The sequence below is a fragment of the Canis lupus genome, chromosome 8 (assembly GCF_011100685.1).
Source record: "Canis lupus familiaris isolate Mischka breed German Shepherd chromosome 8, alternate assembly UU_Cfam_GSD_1.0, whole genome shotgun sequence".
NCBI classification, from domain to species: domain Eukaryota; kingdom Metazoa; phylum Chordata; class Mammalia; order Carnivora; family Canidae; genus Canis; species Canis lupus.
This window is the reverse complement of record NC_049229.1, coordinates 36,378,648-36,403,397: the sequence shown is the minus strand read 5'-3', so window position 1 is coordinate 36,403,397 and position 24,750 is coordinate 36,378,648. Positions and strand designations below refer to the sequence as shown.

General features: G+C 44.3%; 1 long non-coding RNA gene across 1 annotated transcript; it reads left to right on the top strand.

Moving 5' to 3' along the window:
* Window positions 1–12,583: 12,583 nt before the first annotated feature.
* Window positions 12,584–20,212, top strand: LOC111097065. The gene is made up of 3 exons (XR_005363363.1): window positions 12,584–12,732; window positions 18,237–18,330; window positions 19,019–20,212. It is a non-coding gene; the product is annotated as an uncharacterized LOC111097065 (long non-coding RNA).
* The last annotated feature ends 4,538 nt before the right edge of the window (window positions 20,213–24,750 follow it).

Here is a 24,750-nt window from a genome sequence, read left to right as displayed (position 1 = left end):
GAAAAATAGATGCTTTACATCAATCATGTATAACTTTTTTTTTTCAAGGACTAATTTAGGTTAGGTAGAAGTGTTAGCAGGCTGTATTTAAAAAACAAAACAGTCATGTTAAATCTCATGGTATTCCAGATTTGATGATCTACTTGGTTGATCAGAAGAATGTCAAGGAGACAATAGGCAGCTCTTATTAGCTGCTAAAACATTAAGATCTGGGAATATTTGAGAATTACCTACCATTGGGAGGCAATTCTCCACGGGTGTCTAGCATTTCTGCACACCTCACAAGCAAACACACTGACTGACCTTTGTTTCAGACTACATTTTCAAGTATGTGGCATATAATGGACAGCCTTGTAAAATGTCAATAATCTCCCCTACAGAGCAAAGGGCATAATATTGAACACCTCTTCAGTGTTCAGCACTGGACTAGGCCTTATGAGAGATAAGAACCCCTACTATCACAGTGCATAGGGAGAGGTGACCAACACATGTCAAACTAGAGGGAACAACAAAAAATAAGACATAATACAGTACTATAGTCCGTAGCAACATCTGTCACTTTACTTATATTGTTTAAATGCTAAGTAAAATGTTTTGAACACTGTCAAATTTCAAAGGAGACAAAAATTAGTAAAGGCTCAAAATTATGCAGAGGAAACTTCTTTGGAGGAGACCTTCCGCTGGCCTCTGAAGAATGGAAGGATTTTTATGGGAAGAGATGGGGGGTAACAGTTATTATGAAAGTTGAGAATGAGAATTTTTTTAAGAGAGGTAGAGAACAGGCAGGGGCAGAGGGAGAGAGAATCTTAAGCAGGCTACATACCCAGAGCAGAGCCCGACCCAGGGCTCAATCTCACCATCCTGAGGTCATGACCTGAGCTGAAATCAAGAGTCAGATGCTTAACCAACTGAGCCTCCCAGGTGCTCTGAGAATAAGATGGTTAAAGGAGCAAGTCGTTGGATGTTGGTTGCCTAGGCTGTCTCCTGTATTTATCCTCTAGGTGTCTCAATTTCCCCATCTGTGAAGTCTGAAACATAATGGCCCTATTCCCCAGAGAAGTTACAGGGAAGCAATGAACCAGCAGGTGTGAAACCTCTCTTGAAGTGAGAGCACATAAAAGATAAGATAGATAGACTGATTAAACCAACAATTATCTTATTACTGCTGAATCTTCTCCAGGCTAGATGTCCCTCAGTGGCTATACCCATGTGTCACATGGCAAGGCGGGAGCCTAGTCTATTGTTCTGTGTGACACAACATAGCTTAGGTATCTCAAGTGTGGTGCTCAGAATTCTCCAGTTATAGCTTCACAGGTACAGATTGGAGAGGGATTTGTGCCTTCTTTGGTGTATATACTGTATCTGTCCAGACACAGGCTAAAAATATAATGAGGACCATTAACTCCCAAAAGTTCCCTTTTATTTTAATGAGATCTGCTCCTGTATCTTCTCCATCCTGTACTTCTGCACTCAAAGGCAGGAATTTTCAACTCATGTTTCAATTTTCTCTCTCTAGATGACAGCTGATGCAAAATAGTAGTAATGGTTGAACAGATTAGCAACCTCAAGGATGCACAAAATGCTTACCTAAATTAGGCATCATCACCCAACTGGGAAGACTTGACCATTATCAAATCCCAGTTTCCTGGTGCAGCTGGGCCTTAAGCAACCACACCTCCATCTTTGTCTTCAAACTCCTTCCTCCTGACAATTACCTCATTCCCAAATGACTTTGCCTGCCTCACAAGCCTGGAATTTTCTACCAGAACACCTACTGATGCATCCATATCCACTGGCACCAATCCTTTCCCTCTTAGGTCTGTGATCCAAGGCTGTGCTTTGGCTTCTTATGTTCATCATTCCAATAGCCCATGTTCTCTCTCCTGCATTTTAAATATTACCCTCCTTACTGGCTCTTCTACCTCAACACATTCATAGACACACACACACACACACACACACACAAATACCTTTGTCTTTTTCATAAAATCCATCTATAATGGACTCAATGTGTGTGCCACCTTAAAATTCATATGTTGAACCCCCAGTTGGACTGTATTTGGAGATGGGGTACCTATAAGGAAGTAATTAAGGTTAAATGAAGTCAAAAGAGTGGGGTCCTGATCCTAATTTCTCTCTCCACTAACACTCACTGAAGAAAGGCCGAGAAGGCAGCCATCTACAAGCCAGGAAAAGAGCTCTCACCAGAAATGGAATTTGCTGGCAACTTGTGCCACAGACTTTCAGCCTCTAGAACTATGAGAAAATAAATTCTGTTGTTTTGGCCACCCAGTCTGTGGTATTCTGCTATGGCAGCCTGAGCAGACTAAGATGCCATCTATTGACCTTCTCTCATTCCAGTTATCATCCAATTGTTCCATTTTGGTCATGGCCAAGTTCCTAGAAATAGCACTTTAAGTTCACTATCTCTACTATCTCTCCTCCCATTTGCTCCTCAACCCATATTCATGCAACTTCAGACTTGACTACTCTGTGAAATACCCTCTCACCAAGTCTTCCTACAACCTGCAATCATAAAAGCCAGGATTGGAACTTTCTGCAACATTCAGTGCATTTGAGCACCCCTTCCCTTGTCTCATGTAACTCTCCTGGTTTGTCTTCGACCTTTGCAGTGATTCCTTTAGTCTTCTTCCCAGCTAATCTTTCTGTCCTCCAAATCCTCCAAAGATGATCTTTGATAACTGAATGATCTCAATCAAATTTCCAGTATAACTTATACTGTGATGACACTCAAATATCTATTTTTGGTCAAACTCTCTCTGCTAAAGTTGGACATGCCCAATGGCATAGGCTATTTGAATGTTCCTAAATTACCTTAAAGTTAGATGTTTCTGATACTGAACTTACATTTCTCTCCTGCAAACCTGTTCCTCCTCTATTATTGCCCATCCACCATCCACCTAATCACCTTATCCTGAAACCTGGGGTCCTCCTAGATCTATTCTTTTCATTCAGTGTTAACATCTAAGTGAATATGTGAGTATATTCATATAAAAATATAAAGAACTGAATGTTAGTCTACATTAACAATCTATTGTATTATATCATTTAATCCCCATAAAGAGGATACTGTCCTCCTTCTTTGTAAATGAGGAGAGATTCCTAGAGATTGAGTAATATATCCAGAGTACAGCCAGGAATGGCAGAGCAAATTTAAACCCAGTTATATCTTTCCTCAAAACCTAAACTCTTTTTTTAAAAGATTTATTTACTTATTTGAGGGATGGAGGGTCAGATGAAGAGGGAGAGAGAGAATGTCAAGCAGACTCCCTGCTAAGAGTGGAACCTGAGGCAGGGCTTGATCACAACCCTGAGATCGTGACCTGAGCCGAAATCAAGAGTGGGATGTTTAACCAACTAAACTACCCAGGCGCCCTTCAAAAACCCAAAATCTTAACAACTAAACTACACTACCTTGTAATAGCTATTGTTTTAAATATGCTCATGTTCATTGCTACATCTTTATCTCCACAGTTACTCCCTAACCCTTCATGTTTACATTGTTGCAGTAGCTTCCTGATTATTCTCCTTGGCTCCAATCTGGATTGCTTCCAAGACAACTTCAACATTGCCACCAGAGCAATCTTTTGAAAACACAACTCTGAGTATTGTGCTAAGTTAAATACATCAGACAAAGAAAGACAAATATCATATGATTTCACTTATATCTGGGATCTGAAAAATAAAACAAATGAACAAACAAAACAAAACTCATAGATACAAAGAACAGATTGGTGGTTGCCAGAGGCGGGGTGGGAGGGGGTGAGTGAAATGGGTAAAGGAGATCAAGAGGCAAAAATTTCCAGTTATAAAATAAATAAGTCATGGGGATGTAACTTCCAGCATGGGGACCATAGTCAATAATATTGTATTGCAAATTTGAAAGTTGCTAAGAAAGTAAATCTTAAAAGTTCTCATCACAAGAAAAAATTGTAACTTTGTATGGTTGTGGATGGTAAATAGATGCCAAGTGGTGACCATTTCATAATGTATATGAATGTCAAATCATTATGTTGTAGCTCTCAAACTAATATAATGTTGTATCTCAATAATGCGTCAATAAAAAGAAAATAAAAACTAAGTATAATAAGAAAATGAAACAAAACAAACACAAGTCTGATCATTTCCCTCTTCTACATGAAACCCTCTTTTGCTCTTCATGGCCTGACTCTTTAGCCCACAAGGTACCTTGGGTTCTGGCCCCTGTCTACCTTTCTAGCTGCCTGGACATGCCCCATTTGTTCCTAGCTACTTACAGTTTCCCAAATGTGCATAAAATTTTATAACTCTAAACTTTTACACATTTGCTCCCTGTCCCTGAAAGGTTTTCCCCATTTAGATTCACGCAGACACTGTGGTTGATTAACCCAACAGCCGTTTCCAGCACCCTGTTACCTCCCTCTCCAGAGGACTGCTAGCCAAATCCTCCTTTGCCAGCTTCCTTAGCAACTTGAAGTGGCCACATGACCCACTTCCATGGCCAATGAGATGCAAAAGGAAGTCTGCTGTGGGACTTCTAAGAAACAGACATGTCTGGTGCTGTGCTTCCCCCACTTTTATTCATCTTCGACAGAGATGTTCTTTTTGGAGCTGTGGATGTCCTGTTGAAATCATGAGACCATAAAGCACAAGGGTAAAAAGCCATCGCTGGAAGAAAGGCAGAACAGAAAAAGAAAGAAAATGAATGCACGGCTAAAATCAATGTCAAATGCCTCTGGACTTTCATCTAAGTCACTGTTACTCAGATATTCTGTTACTTGCAGCCCAGTGACTCTTTTTTTTTTTTTTTTTTTTTTCCCCAGTGACTCTTAATGAATGCATAGGTCTAACAACTTAACTCTTTTAAAATTTAATCCAAGGTGTCTCTCCTGGAAAATAGTTCCTGACTCTTAATTCCAACTCAGAGGGTTTTCCTTTGGCTCCTAAAATAACCGATATGTGATTCTATCAAACAGCTTATTACACTTGATGTAATCATGTATTTACCTGTCCTTCCTAGAAGACTATGAGTTGTTAGAAGACAACATCACACTTATTTGATTTTATATTCCCAGTGACTAGCACATTGCCTGACACATGGTGGGCCTTCAAGACCTGATATATTATCGATTTTGAGTCATAAAATGACTTTGAGTCCTCCCTTTTAGGCAAAAGATACACCTTTAGATAATAAACTGTAAACATTTCTCATAATTATTGTAGTCTCTCCTCAAAGGTGGGAAAACTTATTTTTGTAAATTTGGGCAGAGAAAGTGCCACAAATAGAAGAAAAATTCATTTATTGAAGAGTAAGTTTCAAAACAAAGGCTCTCAAACTGAGAAAAACTGAGAGAATGTGCTGGCAGTGGATATTTACTTAAAATAAATACTAAAAGAAGTGATTTAGGCAGAAGGCGTATAATCCCAGATGGAAACAGGGTAATACAGGAAAGAATGTAGAGAAATGGAAAAGGTAAACATGTGGGTAAAACATAATGAATATTGACTGTTTAGAACAATAAAAATAATGTTTTGTGGGATTAAAAGTATGCAGAAATAAAACACATAATAACAGTAAAAATGCCCAAACAGGGAAATCAGCTTAAACGTTGTAAGGTTCTTTTATTGTCCAAGAAGTATCAACAATATCAATTTATAGTAGACTCTAATAAATCGGGGACACATGATAGTAACCTCTGTGATAACCACAAAAAAAAAGAATAATTAAAGAGAGTATAATCAAGAAGCTAACCCAGAAAATGGAATACTTTTTAAAATACTAAGTTAATGTAAGAAATAAGACAAGAATGTAGGAAAAAAAGAATTAGAAAAACCCAGACAGGACAAACAGTAAACAAAGATGATGATGGTAGCTTTAAACTCACACAGGCAGGCATGGTGGGCCTATTGTCCACCAGGCAGAAGAAGCCAGCCTGGGGAGGAAACGTGGTTATCGTGGAGAAGGCATACAGAAGGAGACAGAAGATGCCTTACACCTTAAGACAAAGACAGAGGCATGTATTGTCAGATGAACTTTCTCAACTGATCATAGCCCCTGAACATGAATTTTCTGAGAGAGAAAGCCTCCAAGATCCTTACAATAAACTCTCCTTTCTGAGCTAATTTCAGGCAGTTCTGGCCCAACCTTCTGTTGCAAACAAATGACCCCTGACTGAGACAGCGGTCACGGTTAATAGGAGCTGAGAAATATGGTCCCATTAGACTGGCCTCTGGGGAGAGAGAACTAGTGTCTTGGTCATGAAGCTTCTATCACAAGAATGCTTTCATATTCCAGGATTCTATAATGATGATTTCTGATTTTTTTTCTTTATATTCCAGAACATCAGGCAATAACTCTTTATATCAATCTTCATGGAAGTGTAGCGTTGCTTTTGTATAACAGAATACTGAAATTTTTAAAGCAAAAATGTTTCATGCTAAGAAAACAAAAGAAAAACAAAGGCCTCTTGGTTGATTTTTCTACCATGACCATCTGGTTTTATAATTAATGTCTTGCCAATATGCTAAAATATTTTCTATGTAAATCTTTTACATTCTTGCTGCATTTTCAATTAAAGTCTCTGAATTAAAACTTTGTACCATGAGTCAGCAGTTAAAGCAAACATGTTTTTTCCATTTATCTTCCTTTGGGAAAACCCAGTCCCAAATGCAGAATGCCTGCCATCCTATAGCTCTTTTCATCAATCCAGATGTCCATAATTACTTCTGGAGGTTGCCATAGTGGTCTGCCCTGCCATTTGACACCATCTTTCCCATGATTGCCTATTATGGCTTCCCTTACTTTTTTCACTGTTCCCTATAAATACTCCCATTCACTGTCTACAACATACCTGTGGTCTATGCATCGTAAGACCTGGGGACACCTCATGTTCATGGGTGGCTTTGTGCAGGGTCTGCCATTTCAGATTTGTGCTGGGGCAAAGAGACTCTCTTTATATCCTATTTTAGAAGCCATTGTCCTGTTCTCTGAGCTATATTGCAGAAAGCTGATGTTCTAAGAAGTAGGGAAGATCACATACACAAAAGTCATGAGATCCTCACAGGCATTATTTATGATAATGCCCTCCAAAGTCTTCATGACCCCCAACAACATTTGGTTGGCCTTGGACAAATGGCCAACTGACCATTTGCTATAGATATGGGTCTGTAAAGATACTGAGCTTGGTAGTGTCCTGTTGCCTAAATACCCAGGGCAGCAAGTCCTGCTTTTTTTCTTTGTTTGTTTGTTTTTCTGCTTTTCTTTTTTTAAAGAAGTTTTTTGTTTTGTTTTGTTTTGTTTTGTTGTGTATGGTTTTGTTTTGTTTCTAAGATTGATCTACTCATTTTTGAGAGAGAGAGCACGCCAGCAAAGGGGGCAGGGGAAGGAGGAATCCCAAGCAGATTCTGTGCTGAGCACAGAGTCCAACATGGGGCTCAATCTCATAACCCTGAAATCACAACCCTGAGATCACGACCGGAGCCAAAACCAAGAGTTGGATGCTTAACCGACTGCTTTTCTTAGAGAAGCCCTTCTGAAAGCAGCCCGCCTTGGCCACCTGGCCACTCTTAGACATTCCTTCTGCACGCTTCTCTCCGCACACACACCATAACCAATTGGTGATGATAGAGTCATACACAGCTTCATTGAAAATATTGCTAAAAACTATATACATGGAACCATTTGCCATTTGTTAAAACTCTACTATAAGCCATACATTATTCTAGGAGATTTACCTACATTATCTCTGCAGATTGGATATCTGCATTCCTAATTAGCAGTAGCGGAAACATACTCAGAGTGGTTAACTTATCTCAAATCACATGCTAGTAATGTTCTCTTACTGACACGACTCTTCCCATAGGAAAATTAATCAGTATGGAAGTATTTGCTCAGGATTTAAATAGAGAAGGGGAAATCCTGAAATGCCAACACGTAAACAAAAATCACTTCTTATTTTAAAAATGAAATTCAAATGATATGTAACTCTATTGTCTAGTGCTTAAAATCTTCCTATTTTACACATCAGAACAAAGCTAACTATTAGAGCTGCCTATTTAGGATTCTGAGCTAACGTGCCATCATTACACACACACACACACACACACACACACATACACAAAATGATTTAGGAAAACTCTATTCTTCACATACTTTAAATATGTATCTCTCTGCCAGTGATCCTGGGATGAGTTGAGCATAAATGACTATAACCATGTGGATTACATTTTTTTCGAAATACATATGGGCTTGTAAACTAAAGGGGAAAGAACTTGGAAAAAAGTTTATTTGGGGGTTTGATGAAAACCAAATTACTTAGGAAAAAAATATCATGTATATAATCTGCAGCAGTTTTCAACAAACTCCCAAAGCCATCAAAACCAATGGCCTCTAAACAACCCAGGCCAGGCACATCAGAAAGAGTGAGTTAAGGCTTGAAAAAATTCAGACCCAATTACTAAGTATATATTGCTTCCATAATTTTCTCTACAGAAACAAAAAAAAATTATTTTATGTTAGGACGACCAAAGCCCATTGGTGGGGCCTAAGAAAAAAAGACGAGTAAGTAGGCAAAAACTGTTTCTCTTAGCAGGCCTAGGGAGTATAAGTGTTGAATTATCAATATTACAATTATCAAAATTACAATAATAAACCCATTCTTTCCACTTACTTTCATTGAAGCTGCTTGGGGAAAATTTTTTTACTTTCTTCAGGATGAGGGAAAGTCAAATTTTTTCATTCTTCCGTGAGCCCTTTAGTAATTTCCCTGGGAAAGAATTATAGCCACCCAAGCTCTGACCACAGGCCAGAGAACTAGGCTTCTTATTAACAACAATTTTTTGTTGTTTTGATTTTAGAAATTGGTTAATTTTGTGACTATCATTCCTTGCTTTGAAAGCTGTTGCATCTGTTTCTGTGGTCTTTTGGTTTGAGCTGATTGTTTATATGTTGTTTCCCCTCAGCAAATCGTAGGTTTACTCATTCAATCAATGGCCAAATAAATAATTTCAGTGCTGTGGAAATAATGTGATATAAGCAGAAGGTGACTTGGATGGGGATCAAGTGGTGAGATGGCATCTCTGAAGAGGTGATGTTTGTGCTGAAAGAGTCAAGAGTTCAGGGGAAGAGAGTTTCAGGCCCAGGGTTCAATAAGAGTAGAGCCTTCAGGCAGTAGAGAGCTGAGTGCCACCAGAGAGTAGACAGGTCAGAAAGGTGGCTGTGTAGTGGAAGCACAGAGAAAGAGATTCAGAGATGGGAAAGACCAGATGGGGAGGACCAGCACAGGGGATCCTTGTTCCTGAGAATGCAGATTAGATTTTTCTTTTAATATTTTATTTATTTATTCATGGGAGACACAGAAAGAGAGGCAGAGACATAGGCAGAGGGAATAGCAGGCTCTTGTGGGGAGCCTGATGTGGGACTCGATCCCAGGATCCTGGGATCATGACCTGAGCAGAAGGCAGATGCTCAACCCCTGAGCCACCCAGGTGCCCCCAGATTAGATCTCATTCACAGTACTAAGGGGAAACCATTGAAGGGGTTCCAGAAAGGGAGTGACATGATCTTGGATTTCCAGAGTTTTTTGTTTTTTTTGTTTTGTTTTGAATTTCAGGGTTTGTTTGTTTTTTAAGATATTTTAAAATTTACTTATTCATGAGAGACACACAGAGAGAGGCAGAGACATAGGCAGAGGGAGAAGCAGGCTCCCTCTAGGGAGCCTGATGCAGGACTCAATCCCAGGACCCCAGAATCATGACCTGAGATGCAGGCAGAGGCTCAACCACTGAGCCACCAGATGTCCCTTGAATTTCAGCTTTTAAAAAGCCACTTTGGCTGCTGTTCGGAGAATGGACTGAAGTGGGACAAGAGGGAAGGCAGACAGATTAAGAGGCTGAAGCAGATGTTCAGGTAGGAGAATAACCTCTGGCCTCCCTTCTTGGGGAATGATACGAATATTTAAGTTGAAGGACTTTGAAAATCTGACTGACCTAAGATCCCAGAACCCGGAAACTGTCCACTAAATTTTTCTTAAAGGGGAGAAGGGGATTTAGAAAACTAGTTTTATTCAGAAGAGAAGCACTTTTTTTTTTTAAGATTTTATTTATTTATTTATTTAGTCATGAGAGACACACACAGAAAGAGGTAGAGACATAGGCAGAGGAAGAAGCAGGCTCCCGAGGGAAGCTGGATGCAGGACTCCATGCCAGGATCCTGGGATTATGACCTGAGCCAAAGGCAGAGGCTCAACCACTGAGCAACCAGGTGTCCCAAGAAGCACCTATTTTTTTTTTTTAAGAAGCACCTATTTTTATAGCCATTCCTATTGAGTGTATTTTATGTGAGTATGTTACTATATTTAATATACTTTATCAATCCCACAATCTTATAAATTGGGCATTACTAGACCAATTATTTTTCAAATAAAGAAATGGAATCTTAGGCTAAGTGATTGTCCAAGGTCCAAGCCAGTAATTGACCAGGATGAGTTTTGAACTAGTCCTTGAAAAGGGAAGAGAGAGAAAAAGAGAAACAGGAGCTATGAGTTAGAGAAGTAACAGACATGCACGACCATATAAAAATTATTTCACTGACTTTGGGGGGAGAAATGAGGGAGCTCTAAACATATATTTGAAGTTAATTTTAGGGCACCTGAGTGAGTGGCTCAATGGTTGATCCGGGGATCACGCCTTTCCTTCAGGGTGTGATCCCGGGGTCCCAGAATTGAGTCCCATGTGAAGCTCCCCCGCTTCTCCCTCTGCCTGTGTCTCTGCCTCTCTTTCTGTGTCTGAGACACAGGCAGAGGGAGAAGCAGGCTCCATGCAGGGAGCTGGATGTGAGACTTGATCCCGCGTCTCCAGGATCAGGCCCTGGGCTGAAGGCAGGCGCTGAAGCCGTGAGCCACCCAGGGATCCCCCTGAATAAAATCTTTTTTTATTTATTATTATTAATTTTAAACATTCACTTCAAATTTTAGCTGAAGGGAGGGAAAAAAAAAGAAATAGGTCAGGCCAAATTTTGCTATCTAAAAAAAGCAAATTTAAAAAGCATAGTCATTATCAGAAAGAAAAAAGAATCAAATAACATTACTCAAGCAAGAAGGAAGAAGGAAGGGAAGGAGGAGGGAAGGAAGGGAGGAGAGAGGGAGGGAGGGAGATGTGGCCCCTCACCCTAGGAAATAAAAACCTCTCCAGAGAGGCAACATTGCTGCGCAGAGTCCCCTTATCAAGGAAGCATCTGGGGTACCCGGACAGGGGAAAGGCCTCTACCCGGGACAACTGCGTGAACAGGAGTATCTCCTAGTGCCAGGACGAATTCCCCCTTTGCGTTTTCCATAAACTCGAGAATCTTGCAAAAAAGCAAATTAAGGGCTTGGCCCATACTCTGTTTTTTAAAGAAACAGTGACCTAGTGAGAAGTCTCAGCAAGGGCAGGGCCTGGAGACAGGCCGCTTGGGGCCACCCGCCGGGATTCCCAAACACCAGCCGCCTCCCCTTCCGCGGGGCCCGCGTCCACGCCGCTCGCTCGCTCTCGCTCCGATAAGCGGCTCCTTTTTTGAACCGCCTTTCCCTCGGTTGCTCTTGTTTTCCTTGCGAACTGTTGGGGCTTTTTTTCCCTTTTTTTTCTTTTTTCCTGTTCAAATTACACAAATGCTGGGGTTGCCTCGGCAGCCCCGGTGATCCCCAGGCGCAGCGGGACCGGGACCTGATGCGCCCGGAGCTGAGCCAAGGCCGCTTCCCGGCCAAAGCCGCCCAGACGCCGGCTGCCCCTGGGCCTGCTCCCCGGGGCCGTGATCCCCAGGTCCGCGGCCCTGCCTCATCCTCCCCCTCCTCGTCGTCGTCGTCGTCCTCCTCCCCCTCCTCCTCTTCCCTCTCCTCCTCGTCCTCCTCTTCCCTCTCCTCCTCGTCCTCCTCCCTCTCCTCCTCCTTCTCCCTCTCCTCCTCGACCTCCTCCCTCTCCTCCTCCCCCTCTTCCCTCTCCTCCTCCCCCTCCTCCCCCTTCCTCTCCTCTGGCAGCCCTGCACTGCCTCCTGAGCGCACCAGGGCAGAGGGCAGAACCCGATCCTAATCCCTCTGACAGGTCCCCTCTGGGTGCCCTCAGGACAAAGGCAGTGGGGAGAATAAGTATGATATACACTATCCATTATCTCATTTGTAAAAGTCGCATATACAGTGTTATTGTATGCTTTATCTTAACCTTCCCAGCGACTTAACCTAGAGTTTAAAAGGGTTACAAGTAACCTACCCAGGATCTCGCAGCTAATGAGTGGGATGCCGAGATTCAAATCTGGACCTCAACTCCAAAGCCCTGCTCTGGATTTGGATTCGTGAACTGACTCAACAGATTTATTAAGCACCTACTATGTGCCACGGAAGGACAAAACCATTGGACAGCCAGGACTCTGAGAAGATCATTGTGCCCCTGGACCTCCACCCCTGCCATTTGAATTTAAATTTTTTTCAAGGTTTTAACATTTATAAGTCTGCTAAAGTTAATGTAGCATATTCAATGTTTAATTATTGGTTTTCTTTTTTAAGATTTTATTTTATTTATTCAAGAGAGACACAGAGAGAGAGGCAAGACACAGGCAGAGGGAGTAGCAGGCTCCATACAGAGAACCTGATGTGGGACTCCATCCCGAGACTCCAGGATCAGGCTCTGAACCGAAGGCAGGCACCAAACCGCTGAGCCACCCAGGGATCCCCAAGTTCTGGTTTTCTGATGGAAAAGTTCTAAGTGAGTTCACTGAAGCTAAACTTGTCTCTCCTGTGTGTGCATGCGTGCAAGCACATGCTTGGGTAATCCCGGCTTGGGTGTACTGGGGAGTAAGGCAGATTTGGCATCCTTCTTCTCCTCCCAGGAGCTCAGAGCAGGAGCAGAGGCAGACATTACACCTGTAAGCATGCAGTATTCTGAAGGGGAAGCCTCACTCCAGATTCCCCCCCTGTCCCCCTCCCCCCAGGCCTGGCTTCCTGATACCTCCTGCACTGGCAAACCCCAAAGCAAATCTGGAGGCCAGAGAGCAAGACAGGCAAAGCAGGGCTCCCTGGGGTAATTAGGCCAGAGCTGCCCACAGGTGCTACACAGGTGGTCTGGGCCACCAGCAATGACCTAGGAAAAGCCACAGGACCGCTCAGCTGCAACCAATCCTCTGCCTGCTGCCTTCTTGAAATAGGCCAGATTTAACTTATTAAGCATATTAATCTGAAGTCAACAATTTGTGGTAGTTTCACTAAACGGTTTGAGGAGAGGAATGTAAGGAAAAAGAATTCAATCTGATGGGAAGGCTTACTCCTGATGGACTAAGTGGCTTTCATATCCTGATTTTGAAATAACTGGAAATGGTGGGACTCTTCACAGAAGTAGAGTCAGAGGGTAAACCCCACTGGAGTTAAAGAAACACAAACAAACACATCCCCTCTGGGCCCCAACCTGCCATGTGACTCTGAGGACACTGCTTACTGCAGTGACAGCATTTTAAACAGCTGCCCAGAGGGGTTTTAAATAGACTTGATGTAATTCAATGATTTATAGAGCATGGGTTACCAAAATATTAAAGTTCTGAAATGCCCCCAAACCAAGACAGCAGCCCCAGCACTACCCACTCTGAACCAAATAATTCCCTGCTGTTGGAGTGTGGTATATGTGGCTCCTTCAGAAAACTGTAGTTGCTCTCAATGTGATGCCAGAAGAAGATAAATAGCCTCTAATGAATACATACTTGGATCCATTTATACCCAGCTTACCCCAGGATCAGTGGCAGGGAAATACATTTTCAAAGTATGTGAAGAATAAGAAAGCTTTCCAAAACATTGTGTGTGTGTGTGTGTGTGTGTGTGTGCGCGCGCGCGCGCACACCTGGTATCATGGCATGTTAGCTCAGCGTCCCTAATTGGCAACTCCAATAGTCAGGCATTCTTCTTACATTTTAAGACATAACCCTCCCAGTCTTCAATGATTCAGTCCACAGAAGACACCAATCTCCAGGAAACAAGCCAGGCAATTATTCTTTAATTGCATATCAAATCTAAATATTCAAGGAAATTGCAGGGGGATAGAGAATGAAATAAAGCGGGTTAATGAAGTACCCACAGACCTCTACTTTATAAAATAAGTTGCAATTATATAAACATTTTACAGCCTTCATCAATACCCCCCCACACACACACACACTTCAAAATGCAATAGTCTAAAAATTGCATACAAGTTTGGAACTGGAGATCATTTCCATTCTTCCATTACATTCTTTCCATTATCTGGGAACAAGCCTCCTTTTTCTAATCCTTACAGATCTCTCTCTCGGCCTCAAAGAGAACACCCTGAAACCAAAGGCAGGTCTAGGTCTCCGAGAATTCTGACAGCTTTGTTTATGTCAAAAATAATGAAAGATGACAGGCTATCACATTTAGACTTGTAACATGATCATCTGCTTCAGGACTCCCTGCTCAGATTAATTTGGAGGCGGAAGAAGAAAGAGTAGGAGGAAGTGGGGGTGGAGGAGGAGGAGGAAAGGAGCTCTTAAATGTTCTTAAAAGAAGGAAGAGGGATGGGCAACCTGATGGATGCTTTTTAATTAGCTCAAGGGCAGGTGAAAATCAAATCTCTGCGTGGGCTTTTATCTGACTGTCCCTATCTTAAAGGCTTATTTTGCTGACCTACAATGAAAAACAATAGAAACCATGGTGGTAATGCCTTGGGTGGAGAAGAAAATGGTGAAAAAGGCCACCCTCTTCCGTGTGCTCATCATCACCAGCACCACCACCGTCATCACTGCTACCATATCACCCCAAATAAAGAAGCGCAATTTCTTTGGGGTAAACTTGCATATCCAAAATAGTTACTTGCTCTATTCCTCTCAATCCAAACCGATTATGCCATAAACCTTAACTTTCCTATTTTCAAAAGTCCTTCTTATCCTTTAGCTAAGGCCCAGACATACAAAGGAAAACTGAGCCTCAAAGAGAGTAACTATTCTGTAAACTGTGTCTTGGCACATGCGGTGGTTGGTGGTTATAAGAAGCCAAAATAACATGGCAACCAAGGACCTTCTCTCTCAGATGGGGGAAGTCATACAAGATTTTCTGCTAATACATCTGGGTACAGAGACACACACTTAAAACTTTCAGCCTCCTATAGAAACCAACATGCAAAGATCTCCTTTGAAAGAGACACAAAATCAATGGATCCAATGATGCAATGAAAAGGAGATTTTATATTAGAGGCTAATTCTCATCTATTGATGGTAGCTTCTAGGGACACAGTATTGAAAGGGTTTTAGTTTTGTTTGGTCTAAAGCTAAATGAGAGAAAGAAATACAAATGCATCACAGATGTGGTGATTTGTTGTTACTGCATGCCCATGGTGGGGGAGGAGGTATGGAAACCCTTCCACCATTATTTACCATCAGCATCTCTCCTCACTCGCTCCTAGATAGATACATGTGTCTGATAATCCCACACTTACGTATGATCCCATCCTAATGCACTAGCCTCTGAGGCTTAATATCATCTTCTGAGAACCATGAAACCCATTACTAACATGTTGGCTATTGGTTCACATTACCAAACCATACAAGACCAGAGGTCACTCGAACAGAGGTCTTAAACACCATCAGGATGCACTGACTCTCATCTCTACTTCTCCTAGTTGGGGTCTGCTGTACTCTCCTGAATCCACTTTCTCCATGCCTCTGGCTATGCCTACTGGAAGCCTTAGAATCACTCTCATGGCCTAAGGAACATAGAGGGGCTCTTCCTCTTTCCCTACATTAGCTTTAGTTTAGGGGGGGAAATCCTGGGGGGAAAGACTGCAGTTGGTTTAGCTTGAGTCACTGAAACATCTCTGCATCAATCACTGGGGGCAGAGGTGGGGCACAATGATGTTGGGTCGGCTGGCCATCCTTCAGCCCATGATTGTGGCCAGAGTGGTGAAATCCTATAAGCAGAAGGCTGCTGCGATTTGGGCCCCATGGCTGGGTCAAGAGGAGGGAGAAGAGAGAAGAGTTTGGTCTTCCCAAAGAAGAGTAAATAGAATAGTCATGGTTACTAGGGCAATTGGTTTGAGTTACAGAACCCCTACAATTGGAGCCTCCTACAGAAGTAATATCTGCAATATAACTACACAAATATTATTAAGAAAAATACTTGTTCTTGGTTCCATAGACTTTGCCGATTCTAGAGGCCGTGGCCGATATTGATGGGCTCTAGTATAGAGGAGCAAATGAATCAGAGTAGAGAAAGAAGATGTTGATAAAACAGCTTCCTGGTCCCATCCCCAGAGATTCTGCTTTACTGTTTGGGGCACAGGAATTTACATTTTTAAAGCCCCCTCCCTAGGGTAATTTGGAGGTGATCGGTTCACAGAGCATGCTTGGAGAAATACTGACTCAGCATCTTATTTGACAATGTGGCCAAGTCTAATGAGAATGTGAGTGGGCACAGCAGAAAGTCTCTTCCCTTTACAGTTATGGAGGCTTTTTCTGCTATTTCAGTTGCAGATGGGAAAGAATGACCCTCTTCTCTTTCTTAGTACTTTAGTCCTAAAGCCTTTTCGTCAAAGTCCCAAAAGCCCCAGGCACCTAACTCCCAGCTAACCTACTGCTCCAGGGTCTCATCGTTGCCCTCCTCCCTAGAGTGGTTATGAGCGCACTCCCCCCCACTGGCCTCCGGGGCTGAATCCCACCATCAGCCAAGAGGGCAGCCCTGAAGTCTCTCAGCCCTGAAGTCTCTCAGTTCCCTTTTCAGGAACTACATTTAGACTATACCTGGTCTAAAGTCACAGGGCCTCTCACACGCAAAGACAGGTCCATACACAGTATAAAGACCCAGTCCCTTCCCTCCGGGCAGGGCAACTCCAAAGGGCTATCCTAGCCCCAAAGCTTCCTATGGGATTCATGGAGTCTCCGTGGCAACTACGCTGCTCATTACTATGTCATCCTTCCTCTGCCACATCCTGCTTCCTCTACTCCCTCACCCTCTAATCCCATACCCCCCCCCACCCCCGTTCAACCCTGAGATGTTGATCCTGAAGGCCCTCTGCAGTAAACTTCCTCCATACAATTTCTATCACAGAAGGTTTCCCTGGGAACCCCAACTAAGACCCACCCCAGCCCGAGTACCCCATTCTCTTTATCAATAATTCTCTACTCCTGTCTTCAAGCAATAAATTGTTTTGGCTACAAAGAGCCTGCAGGTAATAAATTTGCATTTCAGGAAAGCTTTCTGAAGAAAGAGAAAGTTTGCAGGGATGAACTTGCAAAAAACAAAATGTGATATAAGCTGGCCAAAACACCTCCTATCATGTCTGAGCACCAGAGCTCTTAGGAGACCACAGGAGGCAGCACAGGCCCAGAAGTGTGTGTGTGTGTGTGTGTGTGTGTGTGTGCGCTTGTGTATAAAAAAGGCAAGGGGTTCTGTCTTTCCTGGAAAGGACAGGGAGGGAGAGAGCCTCGGGGAACTGAGGACAGGCCAAGAACAAATTATTCCAGCTCTGAGAGGAAATATGATGTACAGATGGAGCATTAGCAAGGATTCCAAAGCCCTGGGGTCCAGTCATGGCTCTGCCAATTCTAGAAGTGTGCAAGGGCCTCTGTTTCTTTATCTGTGAAATGGGAATAATAATGACTGCCTGATTCCTCTCCCAGCATTCTCACAACAATTCAGCAAGATAATGCATGCAAACATTATTGAGAAGCCACTCTGCCTGTGACCCTACATCCTCCATGACCCTCCATGACCCTCCATGACTCTCCCTTACTGCTACTCCCAGAAGCATTTGAGGTGGGAACCCAGCGCTTTCCATAGTGCTTTAATAATAATAGTTATGTGATGTATTGAGTCCTTAGGAGGTACCCTCTCTGCCAAAGACTTCCGTGACAAGCAGAAAGCAAAGTGCCAACACTGGACTCACAGTCTTGATGACAACCCCCGAAGGTTAAGTATTTCCTCTGTTTTTCAGAGGAGGAACATGAGGATTGGAAAGTTGATCAACTTTCCCAGAGTTACAAATTTCATAAGAGGGGGAGTTAGGTTTTGAACCACCAGGCAAAACTGAAAAAGAAGGAAATAAACAACAACAATCCAGATGACTACTCACATCCCTCCTTTAACCATGTCATTTTAGGAGAGGATGTCTGAGTAGCTAATAGAGTTCGGTTTTTCTCTAGGCTTGAAGAAAGGGTTAAAAATGCAGGGTCCTGTCCAAAACACACTAGTAACTTTTCCCTTTTGTTGCATTCCAAGCACACATGTATTTCCCGCCTGCTCCAGGGGCTGGGACATCCTTGCTGAGGCTGCGGCTTATGACCTATCATCACCTTCAACATCAGCCTGGAAAGTAAGAAAAATATTATGTGAGAGGTTTTTCTCTCTTAAAGCCAGTCTTAGGGAACTAGCCATTTTCAGAGGGAAAGCGAGATTATTGAAGGCCAAGACACAGTGGGTTTATTTTAGCCCTATGCGATGCAATAATAATAATAATAATGATATATTTTAAAACGTGTTGCTTAAGAAAAGGCTAGAGAGAATTGGGAGTCAGCTGGCTTGGGTTTAAGACCAGGTATGCAGCAAAACAGCCAGATATAGTTCTTTGGGGGAAAAGAAATCTAAAAAGAAAAGAAAAAAAAAAACCCTCCCTAAGTTTGGGAAAGGGCAATAAAGCATATGAAGGTGTGTGGTGCCGTGCCAAAAGCAAAAGAATATTTCACTAAAACCACCACCTCAGTCATGTGCTATTACTTATGCTGTGTTTGACGATGACTGGCACAGGGCATGAAGCAATAATGTCTGCTGGATTTGGCATCGCTCTCCGCTAACAGGAAACCGTGTTCTTTTGATTCCATTGATTGGTTTCCTGCTGAAGGCCATCCGTGACAGGGCAGGGAGTATACAAGACTATTGTCCAATTTCCATTTTTCCCAGTGCCTCTTGCTTCTGGCAGGGGCAGCTGGCAGCCTTCCTTTGACATGATCGGGCCCCAGCCTGGCGATAGTGCACGCGAGGCTGGCTGTAAATGTTGCATTTAGCAGGTTGGTCCGGGAAGGAAGAAATCATGGAAATGCAGAAGCGTACACATGGACAAACAACCACAGATGAAACACCATTTGTTCGGGGGCAAATACACAGACTCATTCATTCCCTGCGATCCGCATCATGGGGCCATGCCACAGTGCGACAAAAGATCTGCCTCTCCTTGAAACCTGAAAATGTTTCAGAGGGATAGCCTGGCACAAGGGAGACCAGGAATGAGAACAGGTGGGGTTTTTTGCCCGAGCTTTGGGTCCCTTCCTCCATGGTTTCTAGGCTAAATCATCTTGTTGAAAAGTCACTGAAAGCTTGGTGGAGAGTAGAGTGGTCAAGCCTGAGAAAACTGCGTTGACGAGCCTCTGGTCATCGGCCATGTCCATGTGCATGGCTGGAGTGCTCAGCAACACCATGGATAGAATTTTGTCTTTGATGGAGAACAGGTGTATTTTTTTCATTGAGTTGACTTCAGGATGGAATTATGAGCAGTTTTTGCTTTGACTGTTATTTTAACATCATGTCTGTAATAAAGTAATTCTTTTCAAAATGGCAAAGGAAGACAATTCTTGTGAATGGTGGGCTTTGGCTGGACCCTGGTCAGGCCATATCCCAACAGCCAGGGCATCTCCATCCTCAGCTGTCTCTGCTCCTCATCAAACACCTGGCTGTCAGCTAGGATGGAGGTTCTCTCCTCCTTCACCAGAGACATGAGGAGCTCCAGAGACTCATCCCGAATGTCTCTTGTGACCATCCTCACTGACCTGGCCCGTCAGCACATCACACACTCCATCTCCTGTTTCGAGGAAAAGTAATAACAACAAGAATTAATTTATTCCCAGGGGAAATTGTGGGCCACATAACAGTATAGGGGTAAATTACAGGAATTTACCATTCACGGACTCTGCTGGGTGTGGCTTAACTCATACCTTCGGATTGCCACCCAGCTATGAGATCCTTCTTCTAGACTCTGACCTTCAAAGCCCACATCCTTTTTGTCACAGTTATATAAAGTAACCCCCTCACCCCCCACTCCCATGACATACATGTGTGCACAAGCATGCACACACCCACACATGCAGAGCTCTAGGTCAAAACCATACCCTCTGCAGCCACGAAAGCTCTGATTGGGTCACTCTGTTGATTGACCTTAGTGGGTGACCTGAGGACAGGGCAGGGTGGCCAGGCCTGATGGACAAGAGGAGGACTTAGAATGAGGAGCTAAGACTGCTCCAGTAGGGTGAAGCCTCTTGGCAGCTTGCAGGAGCAGAAGGGAGAACCGAGCCGAGCCCCATCCCAGCCCCTCCCAGCCTCCTGTGGCCTGGTGGGCAACAGGCAGAATTTTGAGAACCAAGTTGCATGGAGGACAGTAATTAAGAAAGGCGTTGCTGGGGCTGCACCTTGTTTCCTCTGGAGATTGAAAGGAAGTGCTGGACGGTTGGTGTCTCCGTCAGCATTGCTCCCTCACACAGTCTCCTCCCGCCTGGGCCTCAGTCAGCCATTAGCCAAAGCCTCTGCTGCCGCCTCGCTCCTTCCATGTTTCTCCTTTTCTCCCCCACCCCTCCAGCCTCTCCCCGTTCTCTTTCCTTATTGTGATGTTTTGATCTGGTCTCTAATAAAGACTTGGCTGCAAGGCTGCCTGTCTGGATGGATTGATGGGCGGTGGTCACTGGAGGTCAGTTTGGAGGAGGAGGCCCTGAGGTGTGGGCCAGAAGGTAGGGTCAGGGAGCAGCCAGATGGCCAGGGGATGTCAGGGAGGGGGTGTCAGTGAGTTCTGACCTGGATTTAAAGAACACAGAGCACCAGTGAGGCAAAAGTGCCCTTGCTCTCAGGAGGAAGACAGCTGGGCGGCCGCCTAATACTTCCTCCAGATCCTCCAAGCCCAGACACCTTCGGCCAGGGTCACTCAGGTGTGGCAAGTTTCTTCATCCCTCACTCTCTGGCTTCATTAAGTTTCTGGGAGATGCTGGGATCCTGGCTGCTTACAGTAACCCTGTCCAGTTTATGTCCAGTCTTCTTAGGTACCCACCTTCCTACCTGGTCCCCACTGGGGACCCTTGCCACAGTCCACAGGACTGCCTGCCTCTCCAGGACCAGCTAGTGGCAAGCCCAGACTGGAACCTGGATCTTTGAATTCCAGTCCTTAGCTCTTTTTGCTCCTCAATATCACTACCTATTACCTCCCAAATTATTATCTACTGGCTGCAGATGGTCCTATTTGTTTATTTATTCATGAGAGACACAGAGAGATAGGCAGAGATATAGGTAGAGGGAGAAGCAGGCTCTCTGCAGGGAGCCCAATGCAAGACTTAATCCCAGGACCCCAGGATCATGACTGAGCCAAAGGCAGACACTCAACCCCTGAGCCACCCAGGTGTCCCTGCTGATGGTCCTTTTGTAGGAAATAACCTCAGACTCACAAATCTAAGTCAAGCACAAGTGAGACTAATCTGGTAAGAAGTGTTTTCTGTTTGTTTTGGTTGGGTTTTTCTGTTGGTGGTTTGGAATCCTACTGGACTTAGGACATTGTTTTTCCTGTCCCCGAATATACTTTTAGAGGCCGTGATTTAACTGAGATCAACATTTACATTAAGAGAGCTCTTAACCAGGGCGCCTGGGCGGCTCAGTTGGGTAGGCCTCCAACTCATGATTTGGGCTCAGGTCATGGTCTCAGGGTTGGGGGATCCAGCCCCCGTTGGGCTCCACACTCAGCAGGGAGTCTGCTGGAGATCCTCTCTCTCCTCTCCCAACACTCATGTGCACATGCATGCTCTGAAAAATAAATAAATCTTTTTTTAAATTTTATTTATTTATTCATGAGAGACACAGAGACTGAGAGAGAGGCAGAGACACAGGCAGAGGGAGAAGCAGGCTCCACGCAGGAAGTCGGACATGGGACTCGATCCTGGGTCTCCAGGATCATGCCCTGGGCTGAAGACGGCGCTAAACTGCTGAGCCACCTGGGCTGCCCAAAAAATAAATAAATCTTAAAAAGAGAGAGAGAGAGCTCCTAACCTCTGATGAGGCTTCAAACACACATAAAGGGAGGGGGAGGGTTCAATGCCATCAAGGTCCCTTTGTTTCCCCCTTTCTGCAATCATTCCTTTTTTTTTTTTTAATTTTTTTTTAATTTTTATTTTTTTATTTATTTATGATAGTCACAGAGAGAGAGAGGAGAGAGAGAGGCAGAGACACAGGCAGAGGGAGAAGCAGTCTCCATGCACCGGGAGCCCGATGTGGGATGTGGGATTCGATCCCAGGTCTCCAGGATTGCGCCCTGGGCCAAAGGCAGGCGCCAAACCGCTGCGCCACCCAGGGATCCCTCTGCAATCATTCCTATAACCTCACCATTCTTCCAGGAGATGGGAGTCCCAGGTGTGGGGACAGGCAGCTACAAGAACCAGGACTCAAGACAAATCTTTGAACCTTGGAAACGCAGCACCCCTGGCAGGTCCATTCAGGTCTCTGCCCCTTGAGCACAGCAAAGCACACACATTTGCACATCTTGGAGCTGGATGTTCAGAACATGTTTCTGTTAATGAATTAAAGGGGTGGATTCAAAGATACCATTTGATTCACTATTTCTTTGTTGTCTTGCTCCTCCGCTGAGATCAATACCTCTGGTACCTAGAACAGAGCCCGGTACATGGAACATTCTCAACAAATACTTGTGAAATAAAGGAACGAAGGGTGGCTCCATCTCTCACATTCTAAATTTCCATAACGAGAAGCAAGAGGCCAGAGTCCATCTGGGCCACCCCCACCCCTTCATCGCCAGAGAAAGACCCCAGTTCTCCCATTCCACTGGAAGAGTATTCCTTCTTCCACAATGTCCTTCCTTTTTGCCGTGTTTTTCTTTCTATTTTTGCATATCTTTACCTCTCCTGCTCAGAACACAAGTGACCCCGTTTCCTCTGCTGTTTCCAAACCACCGTCCCTGCCATGTTCCCTTTGGTTTGCCTCTGGTGAAAAAAAGTTCCTCCCAGAAATGTGACTCAGAGGTAATCAACATAAATGTCATCCAAGGCCATGGGGAGTTTCTTAGCCATGAGTCACATCCCCTGTGCTGAGAACCTGGGTTTTCGTCAAGGCAGAAAATTTTCAAAACCAACCTCTAGAGACACCCCCCCTTTTCTTCCCCAGATCCATGCCCACTGACTGCAGGAATTTCTCCTTGACATTCTTTGCTGTTGCTGCCCTTGGCCACATCGGGCAAAGGCTCCAGCTCCCTTCCCAGCAAACTTCCACGGCTAAAGGGATGGAGTTACGCTCCCCGGCAGGAAGTGCCTGGCTGCCACTGCTCATTGAGGACAGGGAGATGTAACCCACAGCCAGGTTTCACTATGGGCTCAGGGCCAGGGCACCTCAGATTTTCCACTCCAGCTGGAAACAGGACGTGAAAGGTACAGGTTAGCAAGGAGCCATGGCCATGAGTTCAAAGGCCTCATTCATAGAGTTAAAAAAAAAACACATTTTTCAGTATTTAGGTTGCTCTGCTTTCTTTGTTCTTTCTCTTTCCTCTCCAATTTGCAGAATAGGTCCCAGTGCATGAATATGAAAATAGGAAGGAAGGAAGGAGGGAAAGAAGGCAAGAAGGAAGGAAGGAAATCCAAACTCACCAAACATACACAAAGGTGACACACAGACACATGCTATCCAAATGGAAGGGAACTAAGTCTGTACCCAAACATGAAAGGCAGTGACAAGTTGAGAAATTGTTATCCAGGTCACAGGAAGGTCATTGACACGCTTTCAGGTCTCCAGCAAGTTGGAAAATGACTGAAACCGACTGAGCTTGTAGCAATCTTTCCTACGACCCTGCATGGCAGCCCTGAAGAAGAGAAACAGGACAGAGCCTCTGGGTGGCTCAGTGGCTGAGTGTCTGCCTTTAGCTTGGGTCATGGTCCCAGGGTCCTAGGATCCAGTCCCACCTCGGGATCCCTGCGAGGAGCCTACTTCTCCCTCTGCCTCTGTCTCTGCCTCTCTCTCTGTCTCTCTCATGAAGAAATAAATAAAATCTTGAGAGAGAGAGAGAGAGAGAGAGAGAGAGAGGAGCAGGACAGCACCCGGTTAAGTGCATGAGCTGGCAGCGATCTGGGCAGTTGGAGCTGTAAGGAGCAAGGGGGATGGCCCTGCCGTATGACGGGCCCTCACAAATCCTGGTGGGTTGGGTGAACGACTATGCAAAGTGCTTCCCAGAGGCCTGGAGCACAGAGAGGCGCTCACTGAGCAGCAGTGGCCATTCCCAAGCTCAATATGAGGAATGACTGGGACCCTTTCCAATGACTGGGACCCTTTCCCGTCGCTGAGCTGGAGTCGGACACCATCGCACCAACAGGAAGGGGAGTTGAGCACTGCTCAGAGCATGTTCTCTTGTGCTGAGCAAGAAACAGCCACCACAGGAACAGCGAAGGGTCCCTGTCGCCAGAAAGGACAATGTCTACACAGGTGCACACTGAAGCAGACCCCCTCCGAAAGAAGGATCCCTCCCACATACACCTGCTCTGCCTGGGAACTTCCTTGGCCAGCATTCAGGGGATGAAGGGACAATTCTGTGTGTCCTGTGCCTGCAGCACAGCCAGGAAGAACCTCTTATTTCAAGGGCAAATCTTGAAGTTTGGGGTGCCCTCTACCTGAAGATGGCTAATTTCCAAGTCAGCCTGTAAACTACGGCAGGAAGTCTCCCAGAGCTAGGAGAGAATTTGAGCATTATCCAGGCAGCTCTGCATTAACCAAG